The sequence below is a fragment of the Pseudorca crassidens genome, chromosome 1 (assembly GCF_039906515.1).
Source record: "Pseudorca crassidens isolate mPseCra1 chromosome 1, mPseCra1.hap1, whole genome shotgun sequence".
NCBI classification, from domain to species: domain Eukaryota; kingdom Metazoa; phylum Chordata; class Mammalia; order Artiodactyla; family Delphinidae; genus Pseudorca; species Pseudorca crassidens.
The window spans coordinates 109,838,252-109,855,780 of NC_090296.1; the positions used below are offsets into that span (position 1 = coordinate 109,838,252).

The window sequence follows — 17,529 nt, forward strand, 5'->3', positions numbered from 1 at the left end:
GGGGAGGGTCTCAAAGAATGCCAGGTCCAAACGGAGAGTGTCTGGAGAAGGGGCAGACTGGAATCAGAGGCTTCTTCCCCAAGAGGCTCATCTCAACACTGATGAGAAATGAGATGCAGAAGCCGAGAAGACCTGAGGTGTGAGCAGCTAGGAAGCAAGGCTGGACAGGATGAAACAGTTCAGGATATGGACTGTAATTCATACAAGAAACTCTCAGGGATTAATTATTATTGGGTTCTGGGTAGGAAACCTTGGGTTGACAGGTTTAAAGGAATAGAACTGAATCCAGTAATTATTAACATAACTTAAAACAAATCTGAAATAGTTCTATTCCCATAGGATAGAAGAGGAACTCAGATCCTGAAAGGCTGAATGATTTGCCAGAGGTACACAACATGTGAGTTGCAGAGCTGCTGAGAGAATACAGCTCCTGGACTCTTAGTTCAACATTCTGGCTACCCTACCACCTTACTTTTCATCCTTACTTCTTTGGCATCTATGGGGTAATAGAACTCAGATTTACTAAGATCCTCATCCAGAGAGCCACTGTCTATCTCCTGTCAAGCTGCAAAGGGGTTACAGTCAAGGCCTAGAATCTTCTACCTGAAGTCCACGGTGATACAGACATGCTTCTTGGGATTCAGATACATGACAGTCATCAATAGAAGAGCAGCTTATTTGGGAAGTCTAACGTCACTTATACACGATAGAGACCAGTTTAGTATGCAGCACACAAACAAACACATTCTCCCTGTGTTAACTGCTGCTCAGAGCAGGGCAGCCAGATCACGCGAGGCCATGGTGCCCTGCTGGAAAGCTGAAGTGTAGGGAGGCTGATGTAATGAGGCCTGGGGCGACCATCCCTGGTGCTGCACATGGCTGGGCGATTCTGCTTTCATAACTCTGGTAGCTGGACAATATTAGCTCCAGAGGGCTGACCTCCCCATCCTGAGTGCCCCCTATCACTTAGTCGCCTGGGCCTCGGAATCTTGGTTAACATACAGGCCGCCTTTGGGACGTGGGTCCCTTGCACTCCCGAAGACCAACGAAGACTTGATCTTCTCTGGGTGTCTCAGTTACCTCCAAACACATCACCCTGGAAGGCCATTCTGCTTCATGCTGTTGGTGCTTCCTGCCCGGAATGCTTCTGTTCTTTCAATCTGATCCCCAGACTGTATTCTCTTCACTCCATTAGGACCCCACTCTATCTCCATACTTCTGGTCAGCATCCTCCATCGTTTAATCATCACTTTGACCAAGCTGACTTGAAAGAAAGTTTACTGATCACTTTTGGCAAAGCACCTTGAAACATTTCTGCTGTTTTCAAGGGAGTGCGAGGGAGCAGCAGGCTGGCTTCGCACGTCCAACTGTGGCAGCTAATTAGAAAGAACTGCCTTCTCCCTCTGATTACTTGTTCTATAGTTTCACACCATTCTCATCCCACCCCCACCTCCCTTCTAAACAACATGTAAAAGCAGTATAGCAACCCAAACTCTGAAGAATTTTCAGAAAAAGTGCAAAGTGAACACCCCTAGCTTTTCTCTTTCAAAATTTTCCGTCTCTCTTAATCCCTGTATCTCATATTTTATATAAGAATATTCATAGTGTAAGAACAGTTCCACATTCTTTTTAACATTCTATTTTAGAATCTTTCTTCATATATGCTTTTTCTCGGTGTTGATGGCCACTTGATATTCTATGAAGTGAATGGCCCAATCACATTATTTCTAGAGGAAAGAATCAGTTTATTTTATGGGTGTCGTTCCACTAACTATCCTTGTGCTAGATGCCCATAACTGAGGCAGACACTATAGTATATTATTATCCTCAAGCTGGATTTTCAAAATGAGGATATGAAAAGGAAAACAAGTTAGATAAGAGGACAAGCATCAGAGATCAGGAATCACAGGTCAGAACCTGGGAACTAAGATTTCGGGGCTGGGTCTATGGAGTCACAGGTTAGGATTAACTAGAGGCAGGAAGTCAGCAAGACACAAGACCTGGAGGGTCTAAACAGAGGGGCCTGGAGTGCCCCAGGGATTTGGCCAGGGCCATATACTTCCTTACGGGGTGTTTGCTGTCTGTTCTCCCACTCACCCTTCTTGCTGTGTTTGGGTGCTCCTGAGGTCACTGGGGATGGGGGAGTTTAACAGGCGCTACTTGTAGCTGACGCAACTTTGTGCATACTTGTTCTGCCCTGACTAAACCAAGGATCAGAGGACTGGAATGACAATGATGTGCCTGGACTAACAAGTTCATGTCCTGCCCATGATGGCTCCCAGAGGACCTACCCTGCTCATGGTCACTACTGAAAGAGGGAGATGAGGGAGTCATGATCAGACTGGACCAGGGTAGACACTCAACTAGAAGGCAATCAAGGCCTGACCAGTAAAAACAAACTGGACCAATCTGATTTCTCTTTAAGGAATCTTGCCATGTGGAGACTGAGAGGTTGTTGCCAGTTAGTAAGGCCTGAGTGTAAAAGAATATCCATGGAGTAGAGGACCTGTCAGCCATGATGTAGGATGTGGGATGAAGTTATGAGGAAATCACAACTAAACACAGCAGAAATAAAAGCAGAGCAGGAGTCCTCGTGAAAGTGTAGTTGACAGATAGGAAGAGCTTCTCCCCAAAGAAAGCCCAGTCTGTGACTTTGCTACTACCCACTGCTTCAACTTTTCCTGGGTGAGCATACACATGTATCTTTTCATTTCATCTCTTCTTTTTCCCTCCCAGAGGCACCAAGCGAATCTGTTCCTTCCAACTAAAAGACTGCTGAATCAAAGATCCTAACAATAAAGTCTCGATAAAGAAGAAATTCCTCAGATACCCATATGAGGTTGTCTTGAAGTCACATCTCCAACATGTAGGAAATTTGCAAGAAAAACCAGAAAAGCTTGCTGCCTACCTTTACAGGCAGACAATTAAACCAATTAAAGAGGGAGGTACAGTATGCCTTTTGCCTGCAAGGTCAGGCCTTGACTCACCAGAACCTTGGCAAAGTCGTGCAGTCGGGAGGGAGTAAGAAATCATCCCAATTGATGACAGACTTCTGAGCTGACGGTTAGTAAATCAAGGTCCTGATGTGAAATGTCGATTCTTTTGAGCCCAGGAAGATGCAGGTGACATATTACCAAGTTAATCATGTAGAGTGGACGCCAGGAAGCCACTGGTCACTGTCCTTAAGGAAAAGGACCATTCAATGTAAGATGAATCCTCATTGCAATAAGCAGAACCATAAAATCGATTTAGAGCCCCAAGGCCAGTGGGATAGTAGGGAGTTATAATTAAGGAGACACCATTTGTATTTACAAAAGTGTTTAAACAAGACAGTCTTTATTTTGGTGAATGGACTGTATATCCTGTGTGTGCATTAAAGAGGAGGGCACCTTACCTTAGGATTGGTACTATTTGACTGGTATTAATTAAATCCCAATTATAATGGTGGGGTCAATGTATCCACAATCATCATCATGTAGATAGAAAGAGCACAGGGTTGAAAAAGCTGTGTCCAAACACCAAGTCTGTGAATGTCAGCTGTGAGTCAATCAATTCCCCTTTCTTCGCCTATCAAATGGGACTAATAATTCCTATTCTTTAGGGTGGCCTACTCCTTCCCAGTTGGTTTCCCCTTAGGGTAGAATCAAGCAAGAAGGTCCCGGCTAAGCTTTGCTTGGAGAGAAGCCCCAAGGGCAGATACTCATAGTCTGGAGAGCCCTATACCCTCAGAGACAGTGCCTGCAGTGACTCTGGCACTGGTCCATAGATAGCCACCTTCTAGGTCCTGTGGTCTAGAGACAACCCACAACACCCAGTGTCCTTTAGGCAAAGACTGCAGCCAGTTGTCATAAGGCATTGTTTAGCAACTGTCATACTTTTAAATGTCTTTGTGGGTCATTCTAACATACACAATTTCATTCCATCCTCATAGTAACCTTCCAAGGGGCATGTGTGTGATTATTTCTATATAACAGATGAAGAAACGAGTTCTGAAAGGTGAAGCCAATTGTCTGAGGTCGCACAGCACACCAGTGGTAGAGCTAGGATCTGAACCACTCATCAGATCACAGCATGCACATGCTTCCCATAATCCCATCGAAATTCTGCCAAGTGGGCTGGCAGCATGGCACTCCTCCATCAGCTAATGCAGGGTGCCCAGAGTGCTGTCCTCACAGTTTGTCCCAGTTCAGTGCTTCTCAAACATTAAAGTGCATACAAGCCACCTGGGGTTCTTATTAAATTGCAGACACGGATTCAGTAGGTCTGGAGGAGGCCTGACAGACAAAGTGCCCAGGTGGGGCCAATGCTGCTGGCTTGCTGAGCGCACTCTGGGTGGCAAAGTCCTAGCTGACGATCAATGCTTCCAAATGATTCACAGGATCCTGAACAGGCCCTCTTTTCAAAGCTCAGTACCTTCCCTTCTCTCACGAGGTGGTTAGCGGCCAGATCTGTGAAGCAGTCTCAAGTAGTTCTTAATGAAATTAAAACCAGACTGACATCCCTAATACTCTCCAGCTGTTATCCAGTACGTGCCATTAGGGTAACTGTGTGGGAGAAAGGAGGGTGGAAACTAACGCAATAATCTAACCAGGGTCTCTTTAAAGCTACAGGCAATGCTTGATTAGTAAGGTAAGGAAATTTAAGGTGAGACCATAGAGTGTAGGCAGCAATAACAGCACCAGCACCAGCAATAACAGTAGCTGCAGCAGAATCATTACTTGAATACCTTTGATATTTTAAATTGCGTATGTGTTTTATGGGTAATTCTTACAGTAATTCAGCAAGACAGAGATTATTATGAATTTTCAGTTATTCGTGTTCTACTTTCATCCATAAAGTAATATGAAGCAATGTCCGAGAATATCTAACACAGGACAAGACAGCAAAAGTTTAAATGTGGGGGCAAGAAGAAAAATCTGGGTGCAAAGTAGAGCCAGGAATGAGGCTCTCAATGAGCACATGAGGAGTGCATGCCTGCTAGGGGTGAGCCATTCTTGGTTCTCAACTTTCCAGAAGCCAACAAGAAAAGGGGAATCTGATCATTGAACAATTCACAATGATTACGTAATTTTAAAAAAATAAACAATTCTCAAAGAAAGCAAGCCTTTCTTCACACCCAGATCATGTGAGGGTATCTATTGTGGCCCTTCCTACAGGGAATATGGTGGGCCGCAGTGAACGACTTTCTCAACAGTTACTCACAATAGACCCTAGGATGGCTTTCATGCAGTTATGTTTACAGTGATCTCCAGTGGAGGCTAATGCATCAAAACCAAGCATAATTCAGAAATGTAGTCCTTCTGGGACACATGGGATATGGTCTAGTACCTAGCTTTTGGGGGCTCTGGTTTAATTCAGAACTACATCTGGACAACTTGGAGAAGTGGACGTATCCTTCAAGGAACCTTTCTCTCTATTGTCATCCCTCAGTGCCATTTTCCTAAGCTCAGCTTGGAAGATGCTAAGTAGCAGTGAGTCAGAGATTATTCAAACAGCAGGGGGCTTTGGTTGAGTGGAGACCCAAATGAGTTAACTGAAAACTGGGCACAGCTGCTTAACAAGAACACAACCTGAACAAAAGCCATCTCAACCCTGCTCTGAGGTGAGTAAATTTTAGAGAAAATTCTGAGCAGGAACAGGATTCCTCTCCAAAGGTGCTCTTCTGAATCCACATAGTCGAATGACTGTGGTCTTAAGTAATACTTCACATAACAAGGATGAAATAGCATGAAAAACTTCTGAGGCCACTGGAAGTGACCTTCACTGGGCTAAAAGAAAATCTCAATAAAACATCTGTAGAATACTTATATTTGGGCAATGTTATTTCTTGTAGAAAATTATTTGTGAAACATATTTGTCTATCCATCCATTCATTCATCCCTCAATTTTTTTACTTAGCCAATGCATTTTCAGGGGCAGCTGTCACGTACTAGGCATACTCTTGGGAACAAAATTCAGGCTCACTCATAGAAGCATTATTTACAACTGCCAAGATGTGGAAACAACCTAAGTTGTATATACACAATAGAATACTACCTAGCTATAAAAAAAAAAGCAATTCTGCCATTTGCAGCAACATGGATGGACTTGGAGGGCATAAAGCTAAGTGAAATAGATCAGAGAAAGACAAATACAGTATGACATCACTTATATGCGGAATCTAAAAAATACAACAACCCAGTGAATATAACAAAAAAGAAGCAGACTCGCAGATATAGAGAACAAACTACTGGGTACCAGTGGTGGGGAGGGGTGACATAGGTGTGGGGGAGGAGGAGGTATAAACTATTGGGTCAGATAGGCTCAAGGATGTATTATTCTACAACACGAGGAATAAAACCAATATTTTGTAATAATTGTAAATGGAAAGTAACCTTTAAAACTGTATTAAAAATTTTTTTTAATTAAGAAAAAACCAACACAGGATCACTGCCCAAATAGAAGGAAAACCAGTGTGGGAAACCCCACAATCATGTAACCACTTAATCACACAAAAAGTCATCATAGCCAAGATATTGATATTCTCCAGTTTTTCAACCTTTCAATATAAATTTAATGTCTTCCATCTGTTGGGCACTAGACAGGGGATGTGATGATAAATGACACAAATAAATACATAATTATAAAAGTTGCTAGCTAAGTGCTAGGAGAAAACTAACAGACTGTGTCTATGAGAATAAGGGTAGTGGGCTTGAGACTGTACGCAAGAAGGTGGTCAGGGAGGGTGTTTCCAAGGAGTTGGTGTTCAAATGAAACCTGCAGAATGTGAAGCTCTAAATGTGGGTGGATCTGGGGAAGAGCATCCTGGGTGCAAAACTCCTGAAGCTGGAGGAAGCATGCTAGTTAGAGGAACAGGGAAAAAGTAACTAAATGGTCACATCTTATGGGATTAGAATTTACCACGCAGTTATTCCTGGAAATGTCAACCAAAATAATTGATTTCAGAGTAATTGATCCATAGCTCTTCCTCTTCACGATAAGTATTCAGCAAGGCCAGTTGGACGTTCCTCGTTTGACATAATAAAACCCTATCACTTATGTGTAAGATGATGCATGATGTTCTCTTTTCTATGGCGGGACACATACATTCTGCTCATTCAAAATCAGGTCTCTAAGAAACTCGTTAAAAACCAGGGATATTTCTCAAGGTCAGGCAGATTATGTGCTTCCCTGAAGCCTTACAGCCCATTAAGTGGCAGCCCCAGGATTTAAAACACCAGTTTTCTGATAGCCTAGGCCTTGGCTTCTACAGTACATAGGGTATTCTTGCTAGAAGAGACCTGGGAATCAACTTTAGGTCAACTCTCATTTAAATAAATTCTTTCCCTCGGGACTCTGAAGAAGGATGGCAGGAACTCAGAAGTTGGCACTTTTAGCTCTGCCATGGACACCAGCCTGAAGGAAAGCCCCCACAGGTTCTCTCCACAAGCATGCAACCCTATTCTTCCAATGACCATCCCAGCAAAAATGATTACATTGTGTCATGATATTCAAACGCCTACTTTCCCTCGAGACTGCAAAGCCCCCAGGGGTAAAAAGCTATCCTGCCTACTGATCCCCCCCATCTTTTCTTTAGCCCATTCCCTCTGGCCATCAGTCTAGATTCTAGCATTCCCTCACTATTACCTTTCCTTGAAAAAACCTCTGCTCTTCACTCCCTCCATCTTATTCGTCAGACAAGACAGTAGCACTGGGTAAACTCCACCTTCTCCTTCTCTAAACTTGTACCTGAATGTGGATAGAAAAATGCAATGGAGCTATATGATCACTTTAAATTTGCGAGCTCCAGCTTCAAATGGACACTCAAAACTGCCCAGCAAGTCTTGTATTTTTCTCTTGTTGACTTACTTCCCTATTCCCTGAGAAGACGACTTTTAACTTCTTTTTCTCTTCTGAAACCTCCTACATTCCTTCCTCTACTCTCAGATGATGACTTCTCATTTCATGCATAAAACTGAAAAATCATCTTTACTCCACCAAACCTGCAATCTTCACTGGGGCCCATTTTCTCCTTCTTTGCTCTGGTAAAAATGGAAAAAGTGCCCTTCAGCCTATCAAAGTCCAATCCTTTCTATATGCACCGTGGCTCTCATCCCCTCAAACACTGTCCTACTTTGGTTGTTCTCTCTTTCTACATTTTCAGTCCCTCTCTCTCTTACTGGGTCAGGCCCACCAATAAACAAACATGCTCTATTTAATCTCCTGCATCTACTGAAAACAAAACAAAAAGTCTCTGCTGACCCCACATCTCTTTCCATATACCACTATTTCTTGAGTTCACAGACTAAGACAAATAGAGTTGTCTATACGTTGGCTTCACACTAACTTATCCCACTTCATTCTGGCTTTTGCCCCCTTCCAACTTGCCAATGATTTCCCCGGGAAATGAGCATGCCAAAGTTTCTGAAGACCTCCAGGATGCTAAATCAAAAGGACAGCTTTCAATTCTCAGCTTGTTCAGTGTCTCAGCAGTCATCCACCCTTTCTTTACACTCTCCCTTCTGATTCCCATGACACCCACTCTTCCCTTTATCTGACCTCTGGGCCAGAATGTTCTCAGGACTCCATCTTAGCTGCTTTTCTCTTTCCCTGAGCAAACTCATCCAGTGGCTTGCTTTCTTTTTCTTTTTTTTAACTGGTTTTCATTTTTATCAAAGAAGCATATGCACGGAATTAGTGGACTCCTAACAGTATTATTTGGCTTTTTATAATCTTCTCCAAAGAGCAAACACATCAGATAATCTAAGAGTTCCATTTCTTTCTCTGGAGTCTTTACTTCCATAGCCTTCTGCCCTCCTGCTTCAGTTAATCCCTGTTTTCCTGCACAGCTGACATCTCATGACTCCCCTTCATCACTCTTCTGTGTTAAGTAAAATCTTTCCTGCATCACTTTCTCATTCTTGGTTTACAACTTGATTTTGCTGAAGGACATTCTTCAATAGCTTTCTAAGAAAGAGTACATTCCCTTTAATTCTTGCAATTATGAAAATATATGTACTCTATTTTCATCCTTTTGGTTAAAAATTTAGCTAGGAATATAATTCTATGTTAAAAATCATGACCGATCAGAATTTTGAAGCAATGCTTCATTTTCTTCTAATTTTCAGTGTTGCTGTTGAAAAGTCCAATGGTATCCTGGTTCCTTTTACTTTGTACGTGGTTATTTTCTTCTTGTCTATCTCTGGGTCTTCTACCTCTGGGTTCTAAATTTCATAATGGAACGTTCCATGTTGTAGGTCTTTTCCCATTTATTGTGCTGGGCACTCAATGGTCCCTTTTATTTATTTAATTTTCTAAAAAGATTTATTTATCTTTTTTGGCTGCATCAGGTCTTAGTTGCAGCAGGCAGGATCTTCGTTGAGGCATGTGGGATCTTTCACTGCAGTGTGCGGGCTTCTCTCTAGTTGTGGCGTGCAGGTTTTCTGTTCTCTAGTTGTGGTGCGCAGGTTCCAGGGTGCGTGGGCTCTGCAGTTTGCGGCAAGAGATTGTAGATTGCACCAGCTGGACTGGGGTTTTTCTATTCCTGAAACTTGTCCAAAGCTTTTCCATGTCAGGTATTTGGACATCAGAATCTATCTGGAATGCACCTTTTACCACACACACACACACACACACACACACACACACACACCGTGCTCTGGCCTGAAGCTTTGTTATCCTTTAGATCTTTGCTTATATATCACTTCTTTAGAGGAGCTTTCTCTGACCATTCTATCTAAATAAAATAGCTCTCTATTATTCTCTCCATGGTTCCTTCCTCTATAACATGTACCACAATTTAATTTATGTAGTTGATTATGTATTATGTAATTGAGTGCTTCCCTGTCTGTTTCCTATTGTCTAACAACAAGCTTTATGTGGGCAAGGACCACTTCTATTTTTTGTTCAGTGCTCTAGTCTCAGGACTTAGCACTGAAATACAGCATGTTCAATATATATTTATTCACTTAATCAATGAATGGATGGATAGCTGGATGAATGAATAGAGATTCTAGGGTTTTGGTCAATCTCTGCTATAAGCAGCTCTGTAACCTTAGGCAAGTCACATAACGTCTGAAAGCTTTGTTTTATTTAGCTTCTTAAGACTTAGAATAACAGTGTTGGCACAAATGAAATAATTGATGTCAAAGTGCTTAGTTAAAAGGTATAATATAAATATGAGGAATTATAAAGACTGAATGTGGCTTACTCTATCTTTTCTTATTTTTTCCTTCTTTTCATATTGAAACTTCAATTTAACACTTCAAGGATCATACTTTGATAGCACCTTGTAAGTGGTGTTATTATTAAGAATTCTTTTGAGAACCAAATTAACTAAACTCTTAGATGTGATTCAAATCAGACTTGCCTTATTCAGACTCCTGAGCAAATAATGTCATAAGAAAATTCAAGTTTCTGGTTCTAGTTTAATGATGGGAATGGGCAATGTCAACTCATGTTCTACTTTCAAGTACAAGGAAGGGAGAGATAAAAGAATGAGAATTAAATCACCCCTCTATTTGTACCATAATTGTCCTATAATATTTGCCCCAAACTAACCAAAATAATGAAACTCTATTCTGGTAAATGTGTGGTCAAACTAGAATGCTTATTATTTGCTGATAGAAATGCAAATTGATATAATCCTTCTAGAAAACAATTTAGAAATACATATAACATGCCTTAAGGGTGTTTATATATTTTGGTACCATAACTGTTCTTCTGAGAAATTTTTCTAAGGAAAAAATCCAAAAGTTAGAATTTGCATTTCTAACAAGTTCACAGGTTGTGCTGATGCTTCTGGTCCAGCTGACCATACTTTGAGAACCACTGTTCTAGACCTTAACCATCTAATCTTTTAGCTCCTTATTGGAGTTAAGCTTCCCTAGACCTCTTATCCTTCCACTCCTGTTCACTGCTAAAGTAATCTGAGATGCTATTCTGACTTACTAAATCATGAGATGATAATGATAAATAATAGGAGAGGACTTGCTAAATGCTAAGCGTATTTGCCACACATTTATTTATTTATTTATACTTATTTTTGGCTGTGTTGGGTCTTCATTGTGACCCGTGGGCTTCTCATTGCAGTGGCTTCCCTTAGTTGTGGAGCACGGGCTCTTGGCGTGTGGGCTCAGTAGTTGTGGCTCGCGGGCTCTAGAGCACAGGCTCAGTAGTTGTGGCGCATGGGCTTAGTTGCTCCGCGGCATGTGGGATCTTCCCAGACCAGGGCTCGAACCCGTGTCCCCTGCATCGGCAGGTGGATTCTTAACCACTGAACCACCAGGGAAGTCCCCTGCCACACATTTAGATACATACAAATGGTTTGCTTTTTCAGATGAAACAGTGTCAGGGTAGATCTTAGCCCGTTCAGGGGTGCAGTTCTTATGTCGGGTGTTCTGGTCATTGTTTTTCACTTTGTGGGGGGATGGTGTCAACTTTCCCCATATCTGGAGTCCCCTTCCAGTATTTCAGATTCTTCCTCTTCCTGCCCCAGCTCTGGAAGTCCTCAGGATAGCGTTTCAGTAAGGGGCTGAATAAAAAGAAAGCAACGTCTTCCCACATGATGATTTAAGGGTGCACAAAGTGACGGAGAGTCCTGCTTTGTGTGAGGGAGAGTACTTCACTGGGGAGTGACCGAGCTCATATATCACCAGAGCAGGCACCGATCTTTCTGCTTCTCTCCCATGAGGCTTTGGGAGTGGCTCGCTGTCATATTTGTTTCTCCTAGATTCTCTCTCCCTTGGAACTCCTTCTTGGTTTCTCACAAATGGTAGTTCTTCAAGCAGGTGCCATTTTCTTGGACAGCCCTTGTCTCCCAGCACCTATAGCAACCTGATCATATCCCTGGCTCTAGTCTTTCCATTCCTTCTTGTTGTTGTTTTGATGTCCTAAGCTTTCATTCTCCTCAATTCTCATGATTTTTTCCTCCAGTTACTCTTGTTTCTCAGGTATGCTTGCACATGACAACTCCAAGCCACTCTCTGTGTCCAAGGATGGCAAAGGTTTTCAATCATTCAACACATGTGTGTTGAGTGGCTCTTATATGTCAGATACTATGTTAAGTACTAGGAAGGCAAATGCTTTTGACACATAACTTTTCCCTAAATAACATCTTGTATTTCACTGAAATCCTGAGTATGCCAATACTGGAAATCAGACCATTGAAAACACTGGGGGTTTTTTTGGTAAATGATCAAATCAGATGCTGAATAATTACATTAATCACTGTCTGACTCAGGGTCACCCCTACCCATAAATGAAGTGGGAGTGCCTGAGGTAGCATGATTTTAGGGGTCTCCTCCCCAAAGTCGCACAAATTCTGCCATTCTTTGCCACTTTGGTTGTAGAATAAGTAATGCAGATGTGAGGGCTCATGTTAATTCAGATTCTGTTTTTCATTCCAGTTATCTAAATAAATAGGATAGAGGTCAAGAGAAGGTGGAGGGTAGCATCATGAAACCTGGGTTCGTGAATCATGGCTCAAAGGCCAGGAATAAAGACAGAGTTCTTGAAGATTCCTACCCATCCAAGAATTATCTTGGGAGTGCTGAGTGTCTGGCAGGAAATGGGAATGAAGATACAAAGTAGTGATACTCTAAAGTTGAACTTTACTTATGTAAATTCTGACAAGACTTTTTTCTTTAATGGTCTAAGATTAATCGTATTCACCAGGCCCAGCTGCACATATCATTTCCCCCTTTAGCTGAGAACCTTTCACTCAGAATTTCAAAGTGAGTTTCAAGTGACCATTTCAAAATCTTAGTGTAGCTCTAGATGAGAAGCCTCTAAACCAGGAATTAAGACTTGCCGGGAAAACCAGCATATCAATGGAGAGGTTGGCGATTGAATTTATAATTACCAACATTCAAGAATACCTTTCTAAACATAATGGCAAAAGACTCAAGTCATAAAAATACTGATTGCCAGATCCCACTGTATAAAACTTAATTTTTTCAGGCACTCAACATAAAGACAATTTTAAATGCAAAGAGCAAGCTGGGATTTTTCTGTGTGTGTGCAAAATTTATGACAAAAGTGAATAATACATATTTAATAATAAATATAAGGATCTTGCAAATCAGGAAGAAACATCCAATGCCCTAACATAGAAAAGGTATATTAGTTCGGGCAATGCCCACAGTTGCAACAGCAAAATCTCAGCGGCTTTTTACAGTAGCAATTCTTTCTCATTCTCGTAAAGTCTAACATAAGTATGTGTGCCTTATTGGTGGGAGGCTGTTTTCCTTGTAAAAATTTAGGACCCAAGCTTTCTCCACTTGCGGTGCCATCATTTTTAACATGTGGCTTCCGAGACGGTTGCATTCTACTGCACAAAGCAGTGGAAAAGGAAAAATCTAGAGGGTTCGCCTATGGGATGTTTTTACAGGCCTGGCCTGGAAGAGGCACATGTCATACTCACTCATATTCGTTTGGCTAGAACTGAGTCACACTCCCTCAGCCACAGCCAAATCCCATGCCTTATGGGAGCCAAAAGTTGTTTATATATATCCACTTATACATACACATATAAAACTAGGTTAGTCTCAGTTTAAGCTGTGACCCTAAGACAACAGGTGTGAGAGAGCCATGGAGGATCTCTCAAGGTGTTCACAAAACAGTCTTGCTACTCAACCTCTCATCCACCTCAAGCGTGTAAACAGAATCTGAAGTTACAGATGCAAAGAGGAGTTACTTAGAGAGGAAGAGAGTTATTGGTGTTTTGTGAGGCTCATCTCTCTCTCCCCCTTTTTAAGCCCAGGGAAGAGATTTCAGTGAGACAACTTGGAGAACTCTGGAGTGTGTCACTCATGCCTGAAAAGTCTGGAGAGAGAGAAGCTGGAGTCAGTAGCTGGCAGAGGTGGACTAAGGGCTGCAGTTTGGTAAGTAATTTCACTCCCGTCATGGGGAGAAGGTTTGTTTCTTGTGGGCCAGATTTGAGGGCCACATGCCAGAGAGAATTGGTGAGAAGCTGCCTGAGATCCTGCCCAAGAGGGGCCACGTGGAGCGACACAGGAACCTCAGCAAAGCAAACTGGAGATATACTGCTAGATCTTAAAGGCTCAGCAAGGCATTTTAAATGATCAGCCAGGAGAAAGCATCCACTAGTATCCAGGGAATTATAAGTGAGAAATTCCCAACAATAGGGTTGGGGAGGGGATCTCCAAAAAACCCACAGAAATGCTCTGTGAGAGAAAGAAGGAGCCTAAATACTTGCCAAGACCACATAGTACTGAGCATCAGTCAAGTACAGATTCTCTTGTGTCCTTTTCTCTTCTCCCTTCTCATACTCCAGCTCCATAGAATCAGAAACCAAGTGGGCAACTCACAGGAGAAGCAGAAGCGCTGGGTGAGGAAAGAAGAAAGAAGCCCCCCTTTCCCACAGCAGGCAGTGGACCTACACGGCAAACTGGAGGGTGGGAAAGGTGGGGGTGGGGACTTTGCCGTTAAGTAAAGATGGAAGTTTATCTTGTTACTCTGGGCTGGACATTAATTACTGAACTAAACTGCTGTGTGACCAAAGGTGACTGGAAGACTTCTCATTGTCTGAATTGACCTGGTCTTCATCTGAGGGGAGGATGAATGAGTTTTAATGTGCAGTGTAAGACTGCATATGTGACATCACTACAATCATTCTAATCACACATGTAAACCTTTTTGAAGAGATAAAGATAACATTCTAAAAAGCAGAATCTCTGGATGGTGTGATTATGGCCAAATCAGTTTCCTTGTTATGTTTGTGTATGTGTATGTTTCTATGTTTTTCAAGGTTCCCACAGGACACACTGTACTTACCAATCAGGATGATGTATACACTGTACAGTATGCAGTAAATCCTACATAACTGTAGGATCTTATGCTACCTTCTCTCTTGCAAGCTGACTATTTCCTGGATAGCTAACCTCAAAATCATTGAGTGTAAAAGCCATCACTATTTGATTTATGAACATTAAACTGAACATTAGCTTTGTTTTAATGGCCACATTGGTATCAGTCCATGTCTTAAAGTGTCATGTTCCGAGGAACTGAGTGATCATTTCATAGTACATCCATTTCTCCCCTTTTACCCTCCAAATATCTGTCTGCTATTCCTATATTTCCTCTTTCTCTGAGGCCTTATTAAAGTTATTCATCTTAAAAAATGAAATATTTGGTGTCCACTTCAAGCCTACATGGTTCAACAAAATTTCCCCCATATACAGACAAATCTTCCCCCTCCAGACTCCCACAGTCAGTCAATCTGGACCACATCACTGAGCAACTGACTATGCAAGGTCTTGTGTAGACAGACGGCTGACTCCTTCCTGAGTGTTAGGGTCATTTCTTAACTAGATGGTATATTTCTTAAAGCTAGAGAATACTCGTAGTCCTTCTCAGGTGCCTTGAGCCCTTAACAACCTATTCCTCGGCCACATCAGGTACAGAGACAAACGGTTACACTGAATGGGTTAAGTAAGGAGACAGGCTTCTTTCATTCCGATTTCTCCTGTGTGATAAGCTCTGAGAGCCTGAGCCGCTCAGGAAGGCTTTATCGGGCACAGTTATAAGACTACTGTTGTTTTTCTGGTTTGTTCTCTCTTGCCTTATGGTTTCTCTCCTGTCAACAACTTTATCTAGTGGCCTGCATTTGGAGAAGTTCACTGATCCATATGCCAAGTGAAGCTCAGGAAAAGAAGGAAGAATGAAAATAAATACCAGCAAACACTTTAAATAACGAACACCTGTTGTTTGATCTGGCTGTGAGTTTGGGGATGATCAGTGGACTATTTTCTTGTGCTAGCTCTATTCCCCAAATAACAAAGTATTTGAGGCATTAACTATTACTACTACTACCACTGTTACGATTATCCTTACTTACCTTTTTTTTTTAAATTAGCTTTTATTGAAGTATAGTTAATTTACAATGTTGTGTTAGTTTCCGCTGTACAGCAAAGTGCATCAGTTATACATATACATATATCCACTCTTTTTTAGATTCTTTTCTCATATAGGTCATTACAGAGTATTGAGTAAAGTTCCCTGTGCTATATACTAGGTTTTTACTAGTTATCTATTTTATATACAGTAGTGTGTATATGTCCATTCCAACCTCGAAATATATCCCTCCCCACCCCCTTACCCCCTTGAGAACCATAAGTTTGTTTTCTACATCTGTGACTCTATTTCTGTTTTGTAAATAGGTTCATTTCTTAGTTACCCTTTAATGAGTTCCTTATCTTTGTACTTAGGCACTTTATAAACATTATCTAAAGTATTTCTTGCAACACTGATAAAATATCGAATTATTTACACTCATTTGCAAATGAGGAAACAGAGGGATTAAATGACTTATCCAGGGTCATTCAGCTGCTACACAGCAGGGATGGGAAGTCAGTTCAGATCTGTTGGCTTCTAATGCCAATATTCTTTCCACTATACCATGATGCTTCTTAAAAAGCAGGTTCTTTATAAGTCTCTTAAAAAGTTTTTAAGCAGCAATTTCTCAAAAAGTTCCATGTACACTTATTATAGGACTCACCAATTTCACTTCTACCTACCTACAAGGAATGAAAGCATATGTCCACACAGAGACTTATACATAAATGCTAATAGCAGCTTATTTGTAATAGCCAAAACTTGGAAACAATCGAAAAAAATCAACCATTAAATGAAGAGATAAACAAAATGTGGTTTGTTCATATAATAGAATACTATTCAGCAATAAAAAGTTAGGTACTACTGATGTGTGCAACAGCACGGACGAACTTCAAAAACATTATTCTGAATGAAAGAAGTCAGATACAAAAGACTATGTGTTTCATGATTTTATTTACATGAAATTTCAAGAAAAAGCAAAACTGTAGAGATAAAAACATGATCAGTGATTCTTTAGGGCTGGGAATAAGTGGGGGTGAACTACATATGGGAAGGAGAGAAACTTCTAGGGTGACGGTTGCTCAGTTGTTTAATTCACTAAAAATCATCAAACTATAAATTTATGAAGGGAGAATGATACGGTATTTTGAATCCAATAAAGTTGTTAAAAAAATGAATGTACCTGGGCTTCCCTGGTGGCACAGTGGTTAAGAATCCACCTGCCAACGCAGAGGTCACGGGTTCGAGCCCTGGTCCGGGAAGATCCCACATGCCGCGGAGCAGCTAAGACCGTGTGCCACAACTGAGCCTGCGCTCTAGGGCCCACGAGCCACAACTACTGAGCCCATGTGCCGCAACTACTGAAGCCTGCGTGCCTAGAGCCCATGCTCCACAACAAGAGAGGCCACTGCAATGAGAGGCCCATGCACCGCAACGAAGAGTAGCCCCCGCTCGCCACAACTAGAGGAAGGCCCACCTGCAGCAAGGAAGACCCAACGCAGCCATAAATAAATAAATTTATTTATTAGAAAAAAATGAATGTACCCATTTTAAGTGCACAGATGAAAAATGCATCATTTCATTAATGATACAGGCCCTTTTCATCACTCCCAAAGTTCTCTTGTACTCCTTACTAGCCAATCCCCAATCTCCTTTGATTTAGGCAAACACTAATATATTAGTTTTGCCTATTCT

The 17,529-nt window shown here is 41.6% G+C and overlaps 1 long non-coding RNA gene across 1 annotated transcript in view; it reads left to right on the forward strand.

Moving 5' to 3' along the window:
* Nucleotides 1–14,701, forward strand: part of LOC137230220 (uncharacterized) — a 119,213-nt gene extending 104,512 nt beyond the window's left edge. Inside the window, exons 3-4 of the long non-coding RNA XR_010946044.1 lie at nucleotides 13,737–13,862; nucleotides 14,276–14,701. This is a non-coding gene — a long non-coding RNA (uncharacterized lncRNA). The remainder of the gene's footprint in view (nucleotides 1–13,736; nucleotides 13,863–14,275) is intronic.
* Nucleotides 14,702–17,529: the final 2,828 nt, after the last annotated feature.